The sequence below is a fragment of the Hibiscus syriacus genome, unplaced genomic scaffold (assembly GCF_006381635.1).
Source record: "Hibiscus syriacus cultivar Baekdansim isolate YM2019G1 unplaced genomic scaffold, ASM638163v2 tig00004035_pilon, whole genome shotgun sequence".
Classification (NCBI taxonomy): domain Eukaryota; kingdom Viridiplantae; phylum Streptophyta; class Magnoliopsida; order Malvales; family Malvaceae; genus Hibiscus; species Hibiscus syriacus.
In genome coordinates, this window is record NW_024061993.1 from 1,030,088 (window position 1) to 1,055,194 (window position 25,107).

The 25,107-nt window shown below is 35.6% G+C and overlaps 1 pseudogene; it reads left to right on the forward strand.

The window, feature by feature from the left end:
- Positions 1-12,428: 12,428 nt before the first annotated feature.
- On the forward strand, positions 12,429-16,259 carry LOC120187116 (annotated as a pseudogene).
- The last annotated feature ends 8,848 nt before the right edge of the window (positions 16,260-25,107 follow it).

Genomic DNA, 25,107 nt, shown 5'->3' on the forward strand with positions numbered 1-25,107 from the left:
GTTTCAAGTGATGATGTTACATTGTATGTTGTTGAACCTAGAAGTAGTATTGTTGGGTTAGTAGCGGGTAGTAATCAACTAAGTTTTTCTCAAAACCCACAACCTTTCTCTAATCCAAATCCCAATCAACTTTCAGCACCAAATTCCGATTTTCGTATTGACCAATTAGACGATGATGAGCCAACAGAAAAAATTGTGAGTACTAGTCAGTATTCGAAATTTGATCTTGGTCAATACCCGGACTTTGATATTGGTCAATACTCGGATTTTGATGATGTTTCAGAAGAAGAAACAGACCCTGCGTGTAATGATTTTGATATTGGTCAATACCCAAATTTTGATGATGAAACAACCGTTGCCGAGGAAGATGTTGTTGATGATAATGAGGAGGAAGTTACGACTGTGAATGAACATGTTGAACATCCATTCTATAATTCATATAATCCTGAAGAAGAAAAAGAAGAAGAAAAAGTCCCCGAAGAAAAGAAAATGCCACGGGAGTATAACTGGAATATGCCAGAATTACTTCAGATACCGGAAGAAGAGTTGGTAAAGAAAGCAGTTGATTGTTACACAAAAGTTATTCGTATCAAGAAAAATGATTGTTTTGATACAAAGGAAGACGTGAAGATAGCTTTGTATATGAAATGTGTGGAAGATGGCTATCAACTAAAAGTTAACAAATCAAGCAAAGATCGTTTCGAAACAAGGTGTATGATTGACAAAAACTGTACGTAGCGTATGATTGCAAAGAGGATAAAAGATTGCAAAATGTTTCAAGTTAGGACTTTTATTGATAAACATACATGTTCAAGAACCCAAGTTTTTCCTCACCATAGACAGGCAAACAAAAAGGTGTTGGGTGGTTTTCTGGCTGAGTTAATGTTTTTGAATGACAGGGTATATCGGGGACATGAAATTATGACTGACATGAATGCTCGGTTCAAGATTAGTATATCATATTCTCAAGCTTGGAGAGCCAAATGTTATGCCTTGGAATTGTTGAGGGGGTCGCCAGAAGCATCGTTGCCCAACTGCCAGCTTATTGTCACAATTTAAAGCTGAAAAATCCTGGGTCGGTAACTCATATCAAAACAGATAGAGATGGACACTTTGAGTTGCTGTTTATCGCCATTGGTGCTGCGGTTAGTAAATCAATATAATTCTGTTGACTCATTTTTGTTAGTTACATGCATTTCACATTTAAATGATTATATTTCTTGTGTATATTATTTTGTAGATTCGTTCGTTTATTACTTGCATGCGCCCAGTTATTATAGTTGACGGAGCACATTTGAAAGGTCGATACCTTGGAGTAAACTTATTAGCAGTAGCCATGGATGCTAACAATGGGATATTGCCAATAGCTTACGGGGTTGGCAAATCTGAAACCTCTGATTTATAGACATGGTTTATGGGGCATCTTAGGGATTGCATAGGTCCTATTAGCATCTGACAATCATATCCGATAGGGCAAACTCAATTGATAACGCTGTTAGAAGGTGTTTCCCAGATGCTTTTCATGGAATTTGTGGTGTTCATTTGTATAGAAATTTAAAATCAAGGTCTGCTGGTATAAAAAAGCACAAATGGACATACTGGAAGGCTGTAAAAGCTTATCGGGAAGTGGATTTCAATAAGCATATAAACTGTTTAAGACGTGTTTTGCCTCAGTGTGCTCAAACACTAGAAGATGTCGGGTTTGAAAGATGGTCAAGAGTACATCAACTTGGAGCAAGATATGGTTTCATGACGTCTAATAGTGCAGAATCAATCAACGCTCTAAGTCGTCATTCCCGGAAATTACCCATTACTATGTTAATAGAGTTTTTTCGAGCCTCTATTCAACAATGGTACTACAAGAAAAGAAACCATGCAGGTATTATTTCTTTGAATTCGTAACTTATCATATATTTTACTAAGTATTATTTATTTAAATTTATAGGAACATTGGAACATCGTGTTACACCATGGACTGAAAAAAAGATAACGAAACGTGTTGTAAAGTCAACGTCATGGAGAGTTGAACCATGTTCAAACACTTTGTTTGAAGTACTGGATAATAACTTAAATGGGCTTGTCGATCTAAATGCAAGGACGTGTAGTTGTATGAAATGGCAAACATCTGGTTATCCGTGTGGCCATGTTATAAAAGTTGCTCTTCATCTAAACCAAGATGATTCAAGCATATACCCTATGGATTGCTACACTACAGAAGTATATCGACAGACTTATGCCGAGATTGTCTACCCTATTCCACATCCTTCTGAGTGGGACATACCAGATGACTTACAAACAGTTTTGCCACCAGCCATGGACAGAAGGCTACCTGGCCGACCAAAAAGTCACGATCATATACCGTCTAAGGGTGAAGAGAAGAAGAGATCGACATGTAGTCGTGCAAGGAAAGCGGTCATACAAGGTTGACATGTGGATCACCAGTGCCATCACAATCATCTTTTCCTCTACCAAAATATGGATCATCATCAAAATCCAAAGCTCATATGGTGTCAAGAAAAAGGCAATCAAAATCGCAATCATCTTTAAAATCCCAATCACAACTGGCTTCACCTTTTGGGACTGTTAACTTAGGTTATTTTTAAATGCAAACGTTGTATTATGTAGATTTTATGTGTGAACTTTTAACATTTTCAGTTAGGCATGTATTAGTAACTTGAGTTTGAAAATTGCTATGATCTGTTCAGTTGTTATCACTTAATAGGCAATCATTTGACTATCGCAACACGGAAATGACATTCGCAATCATCTTAATGTCTATCGCAACGCGGAAATTACTATCGCAATGCGAAATGAAAATCGCAACGAGAGAATCGCAATGTGAAATGAAAATCGCAACGAGGGAATCGCAAAGCGAAATAAAAATCGCAATGCGAATTTAGTTTCGTGTTGCGATTTTAGTTTCGCGTTTCGATTTTGTCGTTGCGATTTTCATTTCGCATTGCGATTCTCTCGTTGCGATTTTCATTTCGCATTGCGATTATATCGTTGCGATTTTCATTTCGCATTGCGATAGTAATTTTTGCCTTCAACATAATGCAGATTGAAATCAACAAAATCAACCATTACATTTCAATCAATTAAACAAGAACAAATAAGAATTATGTTAACATCAATTAAACAAATCAACTTTTACAAATCACCTTTTACAAATCAATTAAACAATCAAAAAATAAGCAATAATTCTTATTTCCTCATCTACTATTGAATCAACTTTTACAGTCATACATCATTTTCACGCAGCTCACTTCTGAGATTAACCTGCATAAACCAAACATTTGCTCAAACAACACTTTCTACACATCTAAAACCTACAAACAGTAAATTATTGAATTCTAGGTACTTAACCAAACATTTTCAAACCACAAGCCTATAAACATACCAATTGTTTATGGACATTTTTATAACGCGGATGCAGGTAGGCAGCGTCTCGTATATATCGATCTAGCCATATAATGCCGAAACCACAAGCCTACTACAGCTCTATCTCTATCGGTGGGAGGTAGATACTTTATACTTCCTGTGATCAAACGGTCCAACGCCAAGCATACGAGAGGACCACAATCCCCTCTGGGTCCTTTCGTTTGTTGTGGTGCGGTCTCGTCTCTGCTAACTGTAATATTGAGCTTCTTTGGCTTTTTGTTTCCAGAACGAGTCCAATAATTTATCGCATCCAAGAATTTAGCCAAATGAGAGCTCCATCCCTTAATAATATCTCTTAAATCAGCCAATGATATGTAATTTATCATGCTGTCATATACTATTGCCTTAAGGGATGGGATCTGAAGCTCGATGAGAAGCCAATGTTTACGTTTCAAAACAGGGATAAACACCTGCAATCATAAGTAATAATTCATTCATTTGTGCACTTATTTATGAATACCTTTAAACTCAATCTAAAATAAACACTAACCTTATCGACCTCCCACCATGCGGGATAAAGTTTAGCTTGGCCATTGCCCAACGCAAATGATTCATCTCGTTGATTCTTCAAGTGAACGGCGTTAAAAGACGTCGGCATAATTGTATATCGTGTATTTCTTTTATTTTCCTTAAGTTTCCTAATTATTAGAAGACGTGACACCCACGCATCGATATGCTGTTTTACAAAAAAGACATATATTAGTAACTTACATAAATTAAAAAAAATAATCAAATTAAATATAAGAAAAATATAAGACTTACCCCTCCATCGAAATAGCCATTGTCTTCGACCCTTAATAATACGCCCCACCAAGACCGATCAAGCAACAAATAGATATCATCGTTGAGCTTGCATATGTCAGTGAAACACCCCTGGCTCCGCTCATGTAGATAAAAATCAACTGCGGTCTTAGCCCAAAGGGTGTTATCCAGAATTGTGTCCGGTAGTTGTTTCCTCTCGACTTCAAATACCGGTATGGTACTGGCCGGTAACTCATACGAGAGCCAACTTGAATCCATCATGTCCGGCACGTCAGAGGGTTTCTCAAGAATCCTACATATGACGCCATGTGAATCGGGCTCTTGAATGGTGGGAGGGACCTCTTCAACGATGACAGTGGCCTCTTGAATGGTGGGAGGGGACTCTCGAGGAATGATAGGGGCCTCTTCAAAGATAGGAGTGGACTCTTGAGGGATGACAGGCGAGTCGGGCTTCTTCTTGCGGTGTCTTCGCACTATTGGGGTGTACAGAGACTTAATAGCACGTGCACGCCGTCTGATGCGTGAACTCTGTCGTGCAAGAAAAACCCGACGTAAAGCATCCACCTTATCGGTCCGCTAAATAATTAAATACAAATATTAGTAAATAAACAGACATGATATTTAAACAGTGAAAACAAAGACAAATATATTTCAAACTTTCAACCAAAAGACAAAACAAAGACAAATACTAACTTCACAGTGTTAAAGAATACACAGTTTAGCAGAATTGGCAGCAACCGAATAAATTTACTTCAACCAAAAGACAAATACTAACTTCACAGTGTTAATAAACAGTTTATCAGTATTAGCAGCAACCGAATAAATTTACTAAGCAATCTAAGTAAAATGGTTAATTTAAGTGAAATTACGAGTAAAATTATCATCAAGTTAAATATGGAAAATCTTAAACTTACCTCGTTGCGTAGAGTATGAACCTCATTCTGCAATGATACTACCATCTCACGTAGAGCGGCAACCTCACCACGTAAAGTAGACACCTCCACACGCCATGCACCATCGTTATCGCGTAGAGTACCGATCTCCTCACGCAAGGCATTGACCTCATCACGTAACTCCCTTGACTCATCCCATGGAGGTGGAGAACAGGGAGATAGAAGTCGTGGCATCTTTGCCGGTCGCCTATCATGAGGTGATGGTGGAGAAGAGCCTCGATGATATGACGGGATAGGTGATGGCTCTCGTTGTAGAGGTGTATAGTCGGTCGATCAGGTGATGGCTCTGGGTGATGTGATGGCTCTCGAAATGGAGGAAGTGGAGGCTGCTCATCATTCGTGCTATCAAGAAAACGCTGACTAGCTTGCCACCAATCAGTGGCAAGCTCAGCCTCTGTAGGTGTCAGTCTCATTAATGGAATGTTGGCCTCCTAAAAATATAAAAACTCAAACAAAGTTAAACGTCTACTATTAATAACTTGTTTATATATGATAGTATTTGTGTTAACTTACATTATTTATTGTCGCATATGGTATTAAGTCTTCCCAATCCAACAGATGTTTCCTCTTCCAGGAAATAGCCTTAGGAATATCATTTGAGGTTTTTAAAGCATATGTCTGCATGTTGGGGAAAGCCTCGAATATCCAAATCTACAAACAATATAATAACAAACATTAGTAATTGTTAAATAATTAATTATAATTTTGAAAACATTATATAGAAATTCTTACCTTAAAGGCCCAAACAAAGCCTGACAAAGTGTATTTCGACCCATCGCCCCGCAAACTTTTACGGTCATCAAAGGCAGACGACAACTTAGTCCAGGTAGCTTTCCATATATACGAACCCCACGGAAATAGATTCCATGCATTTAGCTCCTCTACCAATAATATTAGCTCCTGAGGAATAGGTTGTCTGGCCTCTCTGCCTAAAAAGCCGACATACAAAAGTAGTAGAAGGCATACTCAGACAACATCGACGTCATTCATCCGAGTAAAACCATCTTTCTTATTAAGCAATTTCTTCATGTCGTCGACGTGTAAGTTCGGCTTCTCTATTACTCATCAGGAAAAACCCTGGATAAGCATGATGGGCGGGTGATATGACGAGTGTACCGGCCTACATCATCGTGTCCGAATCGTAGACCAGTGATTAATCAGAACTCCTTTCGCCCAAAACAAGTATACGCCAGTGGAAAATGAAACCATATCTCTTCCTCACCACGTTGTATACTTTCGGGTAGATTGCTAGTCATGGTCTGAAGCCACAAATGGGTCAAATTAGCATCTCCACCCGGATGCTGTACTCTCAGCCATGGCCCGAAGCAGGTTTCCTCAAACAATTTTCTTTGTGCAGGTGAAAGCTTCGAAGCAATTGTAGTGGCTAGGCTAACTTTATTCCTTAATGAGAATGAAGCCGAAAAAATTTTCTAGAAAAACAATAAACATACCAAGTTAGATATACCAAAAACTACACTGTGAAGATATACCAAAAACAATAAACATAAATAGTAGTTTATTCTTGAAACTAAAATTTGCAACACTGTTTTGTCTTTTGGTTGAAATGAAAATCGCAACGAGATAATGAAAATCGCAACGCGGAAATGACTATCGCAACGAGAAAATCGCAACGCGAAATGACTATCGCAACGAGAGAATCGCAACGCGAAATGAAAATCGCAACGAGAGAATCGCAACGCGAAATGAAAATCGCAACGAGAGAATCACAACGCGAAATGAAAATCACAATGCGATTTTGGTTTCGCGTTGCGATTTTCATTTCGCGTTGCGATTCTCTTGTTGCGATAGTTATTTCCGCGTTGCGATTTTCATTCTCGAAACTATTCTTCTTCTGCATTACTTCAACCAAAAGACAAAACAACGACAAATACTAACTTCACAGGCTAAATAGTTTAGCAGTATTGGCAGCAATCGAATGAATTTAATAAGAAATATAAGTGAAATGGTTAATCTATTATTGAAATTACCAGTAAACTTATCATCAATCTCAATATTAAAAACCTAAAATAATGCAAAAATTTCAAAATAAAAATTAAAAAACTAACCCTCGGAGGTTGATTTTCCATTTCTGAATGATTGTGAGGGATTTCTGACCGTGAATGGTTGTGAGGGATTTCGCCGGCAATGGGGACGGAAATCTTCGGAGATGGGGACGGATTTTGCCGTAGAGAGTGAGAGATGGAGATGAGACTGAGTGTTGTGATTTTAGGTTTGAGGTTATGAGTTGCGATTACTGTGGACGGTTCAGTTTCCGATATATTAAGAAAAAATTCGTGTTTGGAATTTGAAAAAAAAAATACGCGTTAATACGAATGGCACTATGTAAATCGCATTGCGATAGTAAGATTCACATTGCGATTTACGTATTCGCATTGCGATTTTCCTAATTCGCATTGCGATTTACTTAATTCGCGTTGCGATTTACTTAATCGCGTTGCGAATTATGAAAATCGCAACGCGAATACGTAAATCGCAATGCGAATTAGGAAAATTGCATTGCGATAGTCAGTATCGCATTGCGATTTTCCAAATTTGCATTGCGATTTACTTATTCGCATTGCGAATTGGGAAAATCGCAACGCGAAATTGGAAAATCGCATTGCGATTGTCATAATCGCGTTGCGAATCTGGAAACTGATTTGCGATAATGGAGATCGCGTTGCGAATTAGCGATCGCATTGCGATTTTGTTGGTCATTTTGGCAAATCCGGAAAAAGTTGGTTAAAATCGTATATTATATGGGATTTTTGGTCACTGAGGTTATTTTCTCTTTATGTAAATGGTAACTTATAGTGATAAAAGTTTGAATTTTTATGAGTTTTATACATGTTTTACTGAAGTTTTATACATGGTACTGTTCATTACTGATAACGGTACTGTTCATACCGTATAGTACTGTTCATGAAAACGTATTGTTTTCAAATTTGTTATAACGAACATAATTCAACAATATATGATCGTATTTTATTAATATAAGTCCAAATGTTCGATTATTTTGTAAGAACATCGTTTTAAAAAGTCAATATGACATCTCGAACTCGTATCCGGGTCGGGTACGGGTTGGGGTGTTACATAATAAGTTTTGTCTAAAAAGGTCTCTATTCCTAAGACTAACAGGGATAGTGGTGCATCCATAGTTTGGTGAGAATGAGCACGTGTCCAATCTAAAAATTAAATTTTGTTCGTTTAGTTACTTATTTTATTGATAGTGTTTATTATGAAATTTTTTGTGTCCACCCTGAAATCTGAGTTTTCTTCGATTACTTATTTATTTTATGGACGATATTCATCCTAAAATTTTATTTGTACCCATCTCACTTAAATTTTTTATGTTGTAACAAATATGTGCCCACCATGAAAAATGTTTCTGGATCCGCTATTAAATAAGGAGGTAACTCTCATATATTAGTTACATGTTGATTATGAGAGTTATCTATGAGGCTTACCCATTTTTCGAGGCTACATCTGGTGTTGTGATATCGTCATAGAGATGAATATATTTGCAGCAATATTAATGGCTCATTTTCGGATAGACCTGGTTGGTCTACCAGCTTATCTTTCACATGTGGTGACATAGAAGTTTAATGGAGGTGTTGGCTAGCCTAGCTTCTCTAGTCACATGTTCGGGCTTCTGCTTCAACTTTGGTTGCCTCGAGTATGAATTGCTGTAGGTGAAGGGGGCATGCTTCGTAAAAGAAAGAGCGTTGCCGTGTCTAATGCTCATAGGAAGAGTGATTCGAGTAAGGGATTTTTGACCACACATGAAAGCTCTATAGCTCAATTTTATAGGTGTCGATCGAAAATAACAAGTGCGACGGGGGTATTTCAGGAAGAAGATGAGAGGTGATATTGGGGGTGTTTGGTAAACAACTTTTTGAAAAACTTTTAGTTTATTTGAACATAAATAACTTATTGATAGTTAAACCCTATATTTTTTAGTATTTGGTAAACACTTTTTTAAAGAGATTGTTGTACAAAATAAGCTGAAAATGAAAACGCTAGAAAATTCAACAGTTTGGGAAAACTGATTGCAAAACAAGATGTTAAATGACATATTTAACGTTATTATTTTCATAATTACATCATTGCCATAAAATCTAATCTAGTGCAAAAGCCTCCATCCTAATCCACTTGATCTAATGATGAATTAGTGAAATTTTATTTTATTATATTATTCTATTCTTTAGTTGTAGATTCTCAAATATATTTTAGTTAAGAAAATATAATAAAACATGAAAGTAAAAAAATGAAGTATTGATATTTTATTCAAGGCTAGTAGTATGTATCAATCTCATAAGGTTAATATTTGTAAATATTAAATTAAAAAATATATTCAAAATTTTCAAAAATATTTACTAATTTTCTTAAGGAATTTTTAATTCCTTGTCAAAAGTATTTTATCCGAATAATTTCACCCCAATAAAGATTAAAATATTATAAAACATATATGTACTTAACAACTAAACGTATTATACCTTTATTTTTCATTTTATCCATATAAGTCATCAGCTAAATTTTACCAAACACATATGTACAAACAATTAATCAAATAAATTTCTCAAATCAACTAATTAAATCAGTTGGTCAAACCAACAACTGGAATTAGCTACCAACTATCAGTTGTTTACCAAACACCCCATTAGCTTTTTTTCCTTTAAGGGTGTATTTCAACTGATTCATTTCTTTTAGGAGACATCTCTCGCTCATCGCACCAATTATTGATGAGAACAAATAGCTTGTTTTGATCGTTGATGGTTCACCCCTTCTAATACGGGCAAAGAGTCACAATCAATGATGATACAACAACTTATCAGTGTTTGAGTCTTCTATCTCTATTAGGATGGATAGAAAGAATCAATAAGAATGTGCTCCAAATTCTTTTCTTAGTATTGACCGAGAGACTTTATAATGACCCTTATTATTGATATCAAATGTACGTAAAGTCATGATGCCTACTCGTAAGCTAACAGACCTGATAGATACAAGAGACTGACAATAAATTTTAGCTCAACATATCATGTGAACTTGACAAAAGTCATGTCAAGAGGTTGCAACTTTTATAGAGATGCAAAGAAGTCTTTATGTCTAAAGATGGTTTTTTTTCCTTTTCAGGATTTTAACTACCAAAGAATTATCTAAAAAATTTTGAGATACGAAAATCAATCTTGCAGAGAAGATTTATAAGAAATATAAGAATAATTATTTGTTATTTTTAATATCAATTAAGTAGAGGTAAAATATTTTAACTGTGCTTAATTTCATCACTTATATACCAAATAATTACATATAAATCCAATGTAATTGTGGGATTATATTACACGGGCAGAACAGAAAATAATTAAGGAATTTGGAATGAGGTAAGGTTCGATTGGAGTAGGCTACCAATGAAGAAAGGAATCGAAGTGCCACAAAAAGAGGAGGGTTTTGGTGGCTCAACCCAATATTAATATTAACATTAATATGATTAAGATAAGTTATTAGAGTAATTAAAGAAAACAGAAAACAAAGCGTCCTATTAGTTGTTTTCTTCTACGTATAAACAATTAGGCATAGGAGATATTATTCTTATATGAAACGAGCGTAATTATTAATGGGAATAGTTGCAGCAAGGTTACGTTGTAGATAATTACGTGGGTTTTGGGTTTTGAGTTTTGGGTTTTGGGGGGAAAAGGGGGAGAATATTATCGTATGTCATGTGAAGAATATTGTACAGTACGTAACTTGAGGCGGGGACTCCATTCCCTAACTTTGACTTCGAGCAGCTAACTTTTTAAAATTTCTTTTTTCTTTTTCGAATGATTCTCTAAAAATTTTAAAATTTTAAAATATTAGCATATAATTTTTATATTTTTTAATTAATAATTTATTTTTAATTTTTATAAATTTATTCCTTAAAATTTTAAAATCCATCTCTTAACATAAAATTTTGTATCTATTATTGATTCTTTATATATATATATATACACACCCGACTATAAAAAATTGCTTTATAGAGTTTATTGAGTATTAAAAGTTATAAAATGATCCTTTGACTATATGATATTGTTTTGTTGTTTCTATCAACTATTAAAAGTTACAAAATGATCACTCAATAGTTCATATGTTATTAAATCGTCATTTGTTAAAAAATTGATAGTCGTTTGAGCATGAATGTTAAGATACTGACTGAAATATGATAGTTATTTAAGATTTTAAAACTAGAGTTTATCATATTTCATTCAATAGGCAAATGTCCAATTCAAGTTACCACCCAATTTTAACAAAAATTAATGAGTTTTGAATATAAAATAATCGAGTAATATTTATAATTTTTAAAACAAAAAACTCAACATAACAATATTATAATAAGGATCACTTTTTAATAATCGATATCTCAACCACTAAAGACTAATAATCAAATATCATTTATACTTTACACGGTATATAAAAGAGGTTTTTAATTGAAGTCGTCGTGAGCTAACACACTATTCAAAGTTGATAACAAAACAGAGCCACCTTCCCCACAATACCAACTCATTGCCCTGACTGGATTTGACCTAACTAATTCAGAAAATAAGAAATAATAATTAAATTAATTCATTCTACGAGCACACCTATGGGTGCGATTTAAAAAATTAAATTTTTCTCTACTCGAAAAAATTTTAAGTTCAAATTTAATGGTAAAATACAACTTGAGTAACTTGAATAACTCGAAATTTTTAGTAATCAGTAGATTTAATTTTCAAGTTTAAGTTAAGTTTTTGAACTTTGTAAATATATTTTTTAAATTCGGCTTGATTCGAAAGATATTTTTTAACTCGACTCGAATTTTTTAGTAATCAGTGTATTCGAAAGATCGACTGGACTCAAATTTTATAAATTCGACTTGATTCGAATTTTTTAAATCAAGTCTGAGTTATAAATTAAGATTCATCGATTCGAATAACTTAAAATTTTTTTAACCGGACTAGAGTCGATTATTCGATCCAACGCTGACCCTAAGCACACCTGTGGACAATAGTACAGTTAGAACCAAACCTCAATCTCCACCAAGCTGCTTCTTTGTTCCGAATACAGGCAACTCATTTATGGCACCCTACTGACACACCCCAACGCTCCCTCTATCTCTTCTCTGATTATCGCACCACTCCTTTTTAAAGTTTTCACCCTTTTTAAGGCAAACCATTACCAACTTCCAACGCGGGTTCGTTTAATGATCCTTCGCCATGTCCACGGAATAAATATTCATGCAATGCCCTGTTTCTCCCAGAGATGGACGCCATGAAAAAGGGTTTCTTCTTCCTACTCACTCTTCTGTTTTCGGCTTCTGTTCTCTGTCAAAACCAAGAGTTGTCGCTTCTGCTGGAGATTAAGAGTTCGTTTATTGAAGACCCTCAGAATGTTCTGCGTGACTGGTCCTCCCATGGCGACTCCGTTAATTTCTGTGGTTGGACTGGTGTCACTTGTGGCTTTAGCTCCTCCGCCAACTCAGTCCATGTTGTGAGTTTGAACCTTTCCGGGTTCTCACTCGGTGGCTCGATGTCAGCCTCGCTCGGTGGGTTGCAAAAGCTACGCCACCTTGATCTTTCGTCTAACCGCCTTACGGGCCCCATCCCAACCACCCTCTCTAACCTTTCCTCTCTGGAATCTTTGCTTCTGTATTCAAACATGCTCTCTGGACCCATCCCACCTCAGCTGGGTACAATCACCAGTCTCCGAGTCATGCGAGTTGGTGACAATGAGCTTACTGGCCCCATTCCTTCCACATTTGGAGAACTTGTCAACCTGGTCACCCTCGGCTTGGCTTCATGCCGTCTCACAGGCTCACTTCCCCCGAGCTGGGTCAACTCGCCGGACTTGAGGATTTGATTCTACAGGATAACCAACTCAATGGCCCTATCCCACGTCAGCTTGGGAACTGTTCAAGCCTCAACGTATTCACTGCAGCTTTCAACAATCTTAATGGATCCATCCCAGATGAACTGGGTCGTCTCAATAACCTTCAAACTCTCAATCTCATAAACAACTCTCTTTCAGGTATATACCAAGCCAGCTCGGTGAATTGAGCCAACTCGGTTATCTCAGTTTAATGGGGAACTATCTCGAGGGTGCAATACCGAAGTCATTAGCGAACTTGGGCAATCTTCAGACTCTTGATTTGTCGTTAAACAGGCTCACAGGAAGCATTCCCGAAGAACTAGGCCAGTTGAGTCGGATGGTTTACTTGGTTCTATCAAACAACAATCTTTCGGGTACAATTCCAAGAAATATATGTTCCAACACCAGCCATTTGGAGCATTTGATCCTTTCGGACGTTCATCTTTTCGGTGAAATCCCAGTGGAATTGAGAGATTGTTCATCTTTGAAGCAGCTTGATTTGTCCAACAACACGCTGAATGGATCGATACCAGTTGAGCTGTATGAGCTGCATCAACTGACCGATCTCTATCTCCACAACAACAGCCTGGTCGGTTCGATTTCGCCATCCATAGCAAACCTCAGCAACTTGCAGACACTTGCTCTGTTTCACAACAATTTAGAGGGCAAACTTCCTGGAGAAATAGGAATGCTGGATGCACTTGAAATCTTGTATCTGTACGAAAATCGATTGAGTGGGCACATCCCTTGTGAGATCGGTAATTGTTCGAGCTTGAAAATGGTGGACTTGTTTGGCAATCGTTTTACCGGAGAGATCCCGGTTACTTTTGGCAGGCTGAAGGAGCTGCAGCTGCTTCATCTGAGGCAGAATGAGCTTGTGGGTGAAATTCCAGTCACATTGGGTTACTGCCATCAACTTACTATCCTGGACATTGCGGACAATCAACTATCTGGTGGCATTCCCACTAGTTTCGGGTTCCTTCGAGCCCTGGAGCAGCTCATGCTTTACAACAATTCACTTGAAGGTAATCTCCCTGCCTCGTTGATCAATTTAGCCAACCTGACAAGAATAAATCTCTCCAAGAACAAAATGAATGGGAGCATTGCTCCATTATGTGGTTCACGTTCTTTCCTTTCATTTGATGTAACAAACAATGCATTTGATGGTGAAATTCCTGAGGAGCTTGGGAATTCGCCTACTCTAGATAGACTAAGATTAGGGAAAAACAGATTCACTGGAAGAATCCCGGTATCGTTGGGCATGATTTATGAACTGTCGCTGCTAGACCTCTCGGGTAATTTGCTCACTGGACCTATACCAGATGAGCTCAAGTCGTGCAGGAAGTTGAGTCATGTTGATTTAAACGACAACTCGCTTTCTGGACCGGTACCGCCATGGCTGGGTGATTTGTCTCAACTTGGAGAGCTTCGGCTCTCTTCCAATCATTTTTTCGGGGCTCTTCCTCGACAGCTTTTCAATTCTTCCAAGCTTCTGGTACTGCACCTTGACGGCAACTCGATCAATGGAACTCTCCCTGGTGAAATCGGTGATTTGTCGTCTCTTAATATACTCAACCTCAATGGAAACCAACTTTCTGGTCCCATTCCTAAAACCATAGGCAAGCTAAGCAATCTATATGAGCTGCAGCTCTCAAGGAATGGCTTCAATGGTGATATACCAACTGAGCTTGGGCAACTAAAGAATCTCCAAAGCATTCTAGACCTCAGTTGCAACGACCTCACCGGAAATATCCCACCTTTTATCGGAATGCTATCCAAGCTTGAAGCCCTTGATCTTTCTCACAATCAACTCATAGGAGAAGTCCCTCCTCAAATAGGTGACATGAGCAGCTTGGGGAAGCTTAATCTCTCCCACAATAATCTCCTAGGCAAATTAAGCAAACGATTGTCGCACTGGCCAGCCGAAGCATTTGAAGGGAACTTAGATCTTTGTGGAAGCCCTCTTGATGGTTGTGACAACCTTGGATCCGGCAAGCAGCGATCACTAAGTGAAACATCCTGGTGGTAGTATCAGCGATTTCTACTTTAGCGGCAATTGCGTTGCTGGTAGTAACCATCTTCTTGAAACAAAGGAGAATATTCAAGAGAGGCAATGAAGTGAAATGCACCTACTCTTCTTCCAGTTCTTCCCAAGCAAGGAGAAGGCTACTCTTCCATCACGGGGCTAATAAGCAAGACTACAAATGGGGAAGACATCGTGCATGCCACGAAAAATCTAAGCGACAAGTTCGTCATTGGCTCCGGAGGGTCTGGAACGGTCTACAAAGGGGAATTTCGAACAGGAGAAACCGTGGCCGTCAAAAAGATTCTGTGGAAGGAAGATCTTCTACTGAACAGAAGTTTCACAAGAGAGATCAGGACACTTGGGAGGATAAGGCACAGACATTTGGTGAAGTTGATGGGGTATTGTATAAACAGAGTAGCTGGCTTCAATCTCCTGATCTACGAGTACATGGAGAATGGAAGTGTGTGGGATTGGCTGCATAAGCAGCCGGTAAATATCAAGAAGAGCCTTGATTGGGAGGCTAGGATAAGGATTGCCGTCGGATTAGCCCAAGGAGTGGAGTACCTCCATCACGACTGTGTGCCGAAGATTGTTCACAGGGACATCAAATCGAGCAATGTGTTGCTAGATTCTAACATGGAAGCGCATTTGGGGGATTTTGGGCTAGCAAAATCAGTTGTGGAGAATTATGACTCCATCTCCGACATAGAATCGAACTCATTGTTTGCAGGGTCTTATGGTTATATTGCACCAGGTAAGTACCAAGTTAACATCTTCAATATTTTTTATACATGGTTTAAAGCTCAAAAAGTCTCGTTCCTGTTCGCAGAGTACGCTTATACGCTCAAAGCAACCGAGAAGACCGACGTTTACAGTATGGGAATCGTGCTAATGGAGATTGTAAGCGGGAAATGCCAACTGACAGCTTTTTCGGTGTAGATATGGACATGGTGAGATGGGTGGAGATGCGTATCCAAACGCAAGGTTCTGATCGTGGGGAGCTGATAGATCCTACATTGAAACCGCTCTTACCTTGCGAGGAGTCTGCAGCATATCAGGTGCTTGAAATAGCACTGCAGTGCACGAGAACGGTCGCGCAGGAGCGGCCGTCCGCCCGTCAAGCCAGTGATCTCCTCATCAATGTATTGAACAACAGGAAGGTGGTTACTGACAAGGTGAATATGGAGCCCCACAAATGACAGTTTAAAATCAACATCATCTCACTGTGGGATCTTGCATTTAAACACATTACTCTAAAGTTATGCGGAAGTTGGGGTGACTGTGTGAGGTTTAATATATCCAGCTTGTTTGAAGAGTTTTTGTTGAGAATTCTTTCATAAATAGGCGTAAAGATCCATTGTCCAAAATCATCCATCTCTAAGTTGATGACTGTTGCTTGGTTCATGAACGTCTCATCTGATTAGAGGGCTAAAGCATTAATCACTCATCTTCATCTGCTGTCATTTATCACCTAACAAAATACTCCAACTTCGGTAATAATGGTATGCAAGGAGATAAAATCACAAAATACATAAATTTACCTTCTCGCCCGTTTGCGAAAAGATTATTTTTAAGGGGAATAATCTTTTATGGTATTGTATTCCCACGTTTGATTCACTACAAAGATTATTATATAATAATTTTTTCTCGATAGTAACATTTTTTGGTTAAAATTATGAGAATATAATTACTTGAGATTTTTTGGTATTATACAATTTTCATCATTTTAGACAAATTTCATTAAATTAATAAATTAAAAATGATCATTCTTAATTATTATTTTTTGTGCTCTGCTCAAAATTATAAACATTTTAATAATATACAAAGAGTTTAATTTAGTAAAATATTTAATAAATTTCAGTAGTTAAAATTATTTTATATTTTTAATAATCAACATATTAATTATTTGTAATTGTATGAGACGAAAATGATATTATTGTAAAAATGTAATTATTTAAAATAATGTATAACTTTGAATTATTAAAAAATGAATCTTAAACATTGAAAAATAATATATTTATTAACTCGAGACCATAATATTATTATTTTTTATATTATATTATATTTTATATAAATCAATATGATACCTATTATAATTATTTAAAAATATAAGTTTAATATACTAATTATATTAATTATATTTTTTTTCAAAAGTTAGATAGTGTAACAATTAAAATATTTTTTGAATTTTCAAATATTTTATAATTTAATATTAAAATTTAACTTTTTAGAAAAAAAATATATCACAAGAATAATTTAGTAAAATATATATTAAAATAATATTATATTTATTCAACCAAACATCATAATCTTATATTCCTGTTAAATAAATCAAACAATATAATAAAATATTTTTATACTAATATTACATTTTAATAATCTTATTCTAAAAAATAATTTTTATATTCAGTAAATAAACGAACCTTAACATGATGCGGAGCAAGGGCTTAACTGTCGCTGCAATCATTTATCACCTAACGAAATATTCCAACTTGATATTCTTTAGTGATATATGTACGTTCCAATAGTAAATATTTTGGCCCAAACTTTTAAATTATACTTAGTTGACTTAAATATTTTGATTCTTAACATCTTTTAAGTTCTTGATAATTTTGAAATCAAGCAATTTAATTCCTCTTAAAAAGAGAGTAATTTGATTTATATACATTTTGAAAGTGATTTATAGTTGTGTTGATAGTTTTCTTCGGTACATGAAACATATTCAATTGTGATTAATTTTTTTAAAGTAACATAAAATTATATATATTTTTAAATTTAATTTTAATGAGATTTTAATTATTTTTATAATTATTGCATCATCTTTTTTAATTAACTGGGTCACCTTTGCCCATGTAGTAGACCTACCATTCCCTAACTTAAAACCCTAAATTATAAACCTTAAGTTAGTGTTTAGAGGTAATAGGGTTATAGCTTAGGGGTTAGGGATTATAATTTAAGATTTTAAGTTAGGGTAGCGTTATAGAATAATGCAATTGAGCAACTTCGAGTGTTAAATTGATGCGAAATACGATAGGGACGGAAGTGATAAATTGAGTCTACTACAGGGGCAAGAGTTACCTTTTGCGTTTTTAATTAAACCGCTGTTCTCACTTCAAATCTATTCCCCCCCTAAATTCAGTGTACATTTTTAACATTAAACATCTTAATTTTATGCGTTGACTTGTAATATTATTGTAAGTGAAGATAACAGAGTTTGAAAATAGAATAGAAATTAATTTGTATTTAGATTATATAAGTTTATGAAAATTTTATGTAAAAATTCATACTTGAAAATATTTTTTAGAAATATTAATTTACACCTGTTTAAAATTAAGTGGAACCTATTCAAACTAAATATTTAAATCAATTACCGATAATTTTAACATTTTGGACCAAATTACAAACTTTTCAAACGTACAAGAGCAAAATAATTTTCACGAAATGGCTAATATGAACTTTTTGGTAGGTTTTAACCGTTAATTTCTAGCGCTTTACCAAATCATGAAATGGCTAATATTCTAACCCTAAAGCAAAGTATTTTAAACTTCGCCAAAATATTTAATCATATTTTAATAAAAAATATTTAATCATATATTAAGATTCATAAAGCTATATCAAATCTACTAATATTTTTATTAAAATATTTAATAGAAAACTAAATTTATATCAATGATTTACCAAAATATAACTTAATATCGAAGTTTTAACTTTATGCAAACATTGCTTCAGATATTTGAGTATATGTTTTTAAACATCGATATACCTATACACATTTTAGTTTTCTTCCAGTTATATTGTTATCCACGGGAAAGACTTAATATATAAAATTAGACATAGTTTAAGTAGGTAGAGTTTTACATATGTTTGTTATTTATGCATCTGTTTTACTATGTTTATGGATAACAAATACTTTAATCTGATCGTTTGATTTGTTTTTAGTATTGAAACAGCCGCACCAAAACGACATACATCATTTTAGTGTGGCAGCAACATCAGTAAGCTATATCATCATCTCATTATTGATTTAACAATAAAATATATAATTGAATGTAAACCTAAAGTTCAATACTACTATTGACAAAATTAAAAGTGATGAAAAAAAAAGTTGAGTGATACAAAGAGTGAGCAAAGTTTTTATGGCGTTTTTACTTAAATGCTAACTAAGCCTCATACCTAAATAGTATATAAACATAAATACTAAGATATTGACCCAATTATTTACTTAAATGCTAACTAAGCCTCAAACCTAAACATCCTTTCTTTAGTATAACTCCAATAATAATAAAGGGGGGAAAAAAACTGTTTCCCATCAGAAAAGTCGTGTTCTTCGATCAGAAAGGTAAGTCCCAGGTAGATTAAGCCAAGAAAGCGAGGCATTGAATCAATTGCCAAATAAAACCAAGCCTTATGAAGATTACCATAATATCACATACTTCATAGCTGATTTACAACTGAACTTAAGGTCTGTGAAAAAAACACAATTACCATTCACTGAGCTTTTGGATTCTACTCTCGATGAGAAAGCGGGAAAATGTTTAAAACAGAGGGTTCTAGCACTGCTTAAGATGATTGATAAACCAGATAATTTGGCAGAAGTGCATATGACAGTTATGATTGATGCAACAAATCATTGGTATAACGCATGAACATCATAAGGTTAGCATCCAAGAAGTAACAGTCATAGGTTCACATAATCACAGAACAAAAAGGGAAACCATTTAATTTACACCTCATGGAGATATATCCTTTCACCGGAATCCTCAATAACCTTTAATTCAGTTATAGTGTGCCAACAAGACCTTCAGACAAGATCTCTGATAGGTCTAAGTGACCTATCGGTACAAAATCCAAGTATGACTACTAGCTCATAATAACCTAATCAACCTACAAACAACTATCCTAACACTGTGGTTAACACACATACACTGAAGACCATTGTAAGTATCCCCAACTGAGATTGGAAAGGGGGCTGACTCCCTACGACCCCAACGATCTTCCTATGGACGACACACACACACACCCCCTCCTCTGCTCTACATCGGTTAACAGCGACCTCTTGCCAGGCGCGACTCTCTACCCAAACCAGAAGGAGAGAACCGCCAACAGCCATAAGCCAAACTTATTCTCATCGACCATCACACAATCAAACAAATGCGATTCCAATAAGCTTAAAAGCTGTATGAGGGCATTTTGATCAATATCGCATAGAAAGCCAGTAAATAATTGCCCCAAAACAAAACATTATAATAACCTTGACACAATTACTATTTTTTCCTTCCATAGATACACCAAAAAAGGGATGCATCGGCCACCACATCATTCCGTTTCTAAGGCAGTAAATGGCATTTTCATTTTACTTTTCTTTTAAGAGAAACAAAGAAAATGCACCGATTGGAAATTAAAGCACATTAGAACAAAGCACGCAGTAAATAGCATCCAAAGTAATACAATAACAGTGGCAGTACTTGATTATATATAAAATGCATAGACATAGACATGAGATGGCCGAAATACTGAAAAATCAATCCCAGAATTTATTCTATTATTAATAACAACTATGCCACTTTTTTACAAAGAGCTTCTTCCTTAACGTTGACGGCAGGATTCGGAGGAATGTTAACATACCCATTCTTTTTAGAACTAAATTCTTCGTCGGACTCGTAATCCTCAAGGTACTCGCGACGGCCCGTGAAGATCATCCAGACCAAGTAGATAGTGGCGGCAGTAAGAGCACCGCAGCCGACACCGAGGAGGAGCGGCGACCACGCTGAGAATGTCCCTGCTGCGATCACGGAGAGCTGAAAACATTGGAGGGTTTAGGATCGGCGGGTATGGGTAAGGTATTCGATTGGGCGAATTCAGTGAAGACGTCGACGAATCGGGAGGAGACAGCGTGGAAGGGTCGTTAGGGTTATGTAAAGAGATGGAATAGGAGGAGACGAGGAAGGTCTTGCAGGGCCTTGATGCTGTGGCTGAGATTGAAAGAGGCCCAACGCCATCACCGCTGAAGTAACGGCTATCGCCACCGGAGACTCATTCCACCGTCCCATTCTTCCTTCAATGCTTATTCTTTTCTTCTCTTTGGCGACCAATTTCGATTCCAATATCCCTTCTTTTTCCTCGCGCCACGTATAACAATAATATTTGTTGTTGACTTCGTTTACAGCTCTCCAATTCTAAAGGCCCAAGTAGTAGTAGTTGACTATAGCACTGCTTAAATTTATTTAATGAATTGAGATACTATGAATTATAAATTAAAGATGAATTAATTAATTAATCAATCAATCAAATGTTAATAGTTTAAAAAAAACGAGTGTGATTAAAAACCTCTTCTAAAGAAAAGAGTGTCCTAGGACCACTTATTACTAGGAGAAGAATCATTGATACAACAGACATAATAATCTCGAGACAAATCAAGTCAAAATACATGATATTTCCAGAACGGAGAGTCCACTTAACCAAAGTATGTGTCACAATATTATAAACACTAGGAACAAAACATCTTTGTAATTTAAATTAGCATCCAAAATCCTACGAGCTTCTCAAAGATGATAACCCAATGTGGACAAGTCCTCATTCGGTCGAGACATCTTATTGACTACAAGCGTTGAGTCCAATTCAAAGATTACATGCGCTCACTAATACTCATTCGTCAAAGAAAGTGTTGTATGCAGGACATGAATCTCGTAAAGCTCATCTTTGACACAACCTGGATGATACATGCACTAAGGCTCATACACTTGATGAACTTACTTTTCCACCTGGACCATTACGAGACATTGTCAAAGAAATTCAAAGACAAATTGAAATCAACGACTCAGGATTTTTTAAGTAAGGGTTTGCAAGCCTTCATGACGAATCAAGAAGTTTATGAAGAAAGCCTACGTCTTCAAGTCTTCAAGAACACTGGGATCACAAAATGCCAAGTTGCTGGCCCAAATACCCCTACAAGCCTAAATCATATCTAAGGCCCCATTAGACTTTATATTAAATAATTAAAAGCTGATATATTATGCTTTATGTGTGATTTTTTAGGAATTCATCTTTTATCTTTCCATGTACTAAAAAGTAGACATTCCAAAATATTTGCACATCCCTTTTAATTAGCTATTCATGTATTGATTTTTAGGGTTTAATTAGCTATCTTTTTATGGTATTTTGGTGTCTCATTTAGACTATAAAAGGAGTCAGTCTCTTCTCATGTAAAGCACGACTTGAATAATTTCTTTCTTGAATACATATGCTTTTGAGTATATTTTTTCAAGTGCTTTTACTTTTGCCTTCGAAGCTGTTCTTTAACACGTTCTCTTCTTAGTTTCGTGGTGAATTTCATCTTCACACTTTGGGTGCCAAGAGTACGTTCTTGGAGGTTTTGATTAGATCCTTGACGGAGTTTGCTTGAACAATCGCGTTCAAGAGGGTTCCTAGGACGAAACCAATATCATCGCCACACCATCTTCATCTTCAATCGTTTTTTCTTCATCACCTTTCTATATTTTTCCAATGAATCGTTTTGTTCTTTATTCTAACTTGATCCTATCTTCTTACATTGTTATATATTATTTGACTTCGCTTTCGTATCATTTAGTATCAGATTTGGGTGTTCTTGGTGGCTTCTTGAAGTGCCTTTTTGTGTTTCTTGGTGCCTTATTGTTCAAATTAACGTAAAAATTGGTTTGGGTTATTTTAATTATTTTATTTATTTTCTTATTCTTTCTTCTCAAGTGACGTCTACGGGTAATATTAGGTTACATTCTTGCTCAAAAAAAGAAAAAAAAAAGAATCAACAAAAAAGAGAAAAATTGACAAGGCAATTGAAGAAATTTTGAGCCCAAAACTTCTAGTTCACATCTACATAATCAAGGATGCTACACACAAAATATCAGAATTTTTGTACTTAGGGAACACCTCAACGAAGATCGTAAAGTTTCTCTACAAATTTTCAAGTTATGGGATAATCTACCTTTTCTTTCACTCTTAGCCTTAGAATTCATTTGTTTTACCTTTTTATTGATTCCAACACATTTCCTAACACTCTTTGATCCTGTGTTAGTAGGAATATAAAAGTTGCAAAATTCTTTTCTCATTGCATCTAAATTCACTTGGTGTTAAGTTTTTATTTGGACTCTCAGTGCTTTAAGGTTCATTGATAGGGTTATTCATCATTGAAGTGCGGTCGAGGATCGTGGAAAGACAGTTTTAAAGACGTAAAAGATCGGCTAACTAGCCTATTAAAGCATATTATTTCCTTGGAGATTAATAGTAAGGTTTTTGTTTTGTTTTTCTTTTTATTGTGAGTTCAGAATGTCACGAACCGATCGTAATACGGAAATTGAGAAAGAGAAGATTTTAACTCTCCCAGAGTTATATGCAATTGTGTATTCTTTGGAAACAACCTTACAAGTATCTTTCAAACTGTGGCAGCAATGAATACTAGATCAAACAACGCAGCCCATGGACACTCAAATAATGGAGTGATTAGATGATACTAGAATATAGGTATTTTATGAAAAGAATTAATTGAATTCTCTATTTTCTGAAATTCCCTTTTCTTTAAAGTATGAACCCAAGTGTTTGTAAAGTATTCACTCTCATTATTTGATTTTAGAATTTGGAGCTTTTAATTGGGTTTGAATCCTAATGTAAAAGGAATTGAATGTGCCCCTAGTTTTTGACATATCTTTCATAAGAAAAGTTCAGTGATTCTAGAATGATTATCTATAAAGGATATAAACAATGCCCCCACTAATACTTTCCACATGTGAAGGTCCCCAAATATCACTATGTAATATGGAGAATGGTTGTGATGGAGTGTATTTATTATGGGATAGACATAGTGAGTATGTAACACCCATTTTCATATACGTTCTCGTACACAAGTCACAAGTGTCACATGACTTTTAAAAATATTTTCTTATTGTAACGCATAAAAATTTTGTTTCGTAAATAAAAACAAAAAACATTTTAGTATAAGAAAAACATTCATTGTAACCTTTACGTATTAACTTGAATACATTACAAAGCATTTTCTTAAATCATATACATGCCATCTAATTATCAAAAGAAGACATGATTGTCCTATAGTTACTAATGAGCAACCTTAGATTGATGTTCTCTAGTGCCTCCTTACTCTGCTACGCGTGAAATCAACACACGTTAAGTATTTACTTAGTGATGTATAATAATGTAAAGGAACTGTAATTCATGCATAAATATCACGGCTATTTGAAATACGAACTAAATCGTATACTTTATAAGGATCATTAAAAACCATCTCATTTAACCATTGTTTCTTAATATAGTTTTCGAAACTCTTATTATGCCCATCATACCTATTTTCTATATATTTTCCAATTATCCTTTATTTTGGTCAATGTATGTTAAAAGAGAATGTAAAGTACATGTATTGCACCGAAGTGCCGATATGGTCATTCACCTTTTATGAATACCATGAGTGGCACCTTTTATGCCGATAATGCACCGTTTGCATTTTCATTAGGGGACCGTTTATGCCGATAATGCACGTTATGCATTTTCATTAGTGACACCTTTTATGCCGATAATGCACCGTTATACATTTTCATTAGTGGCACCTTTATGCCGATATGCAGTTATGCATTTTCATTAGTTTACCTTTTATGCGATAATGCACCGTTATGCATTTTCATTATGACACATTTATGTCGAAATGCATCGTTATGCATTTTCATTAGTGGCACCTTTATGCCGATAATGCACCGTTATGCATTTTCATTAGTGACACCTTTTATGCCAATTAATAGATTTAACATTTATTTTGGTAACATCTATAACATGCACAACATTAACATTCATCCATTCATTTTAGAGCAGTTCATACTCTAAAACTTATTCATATATCATTTCTATATACATTATGAAAATTCCAAAATGCTGTAAAAATCCATTTAAACAAAACATTAAAGGTTGACTCATCGCTAGTCTTCCTCCCTTTATACAAATACAATGAATGCACTCACCTGATATACCGCCCTAGTATGTTGTAATGACGTCCAACTACTCATCAAC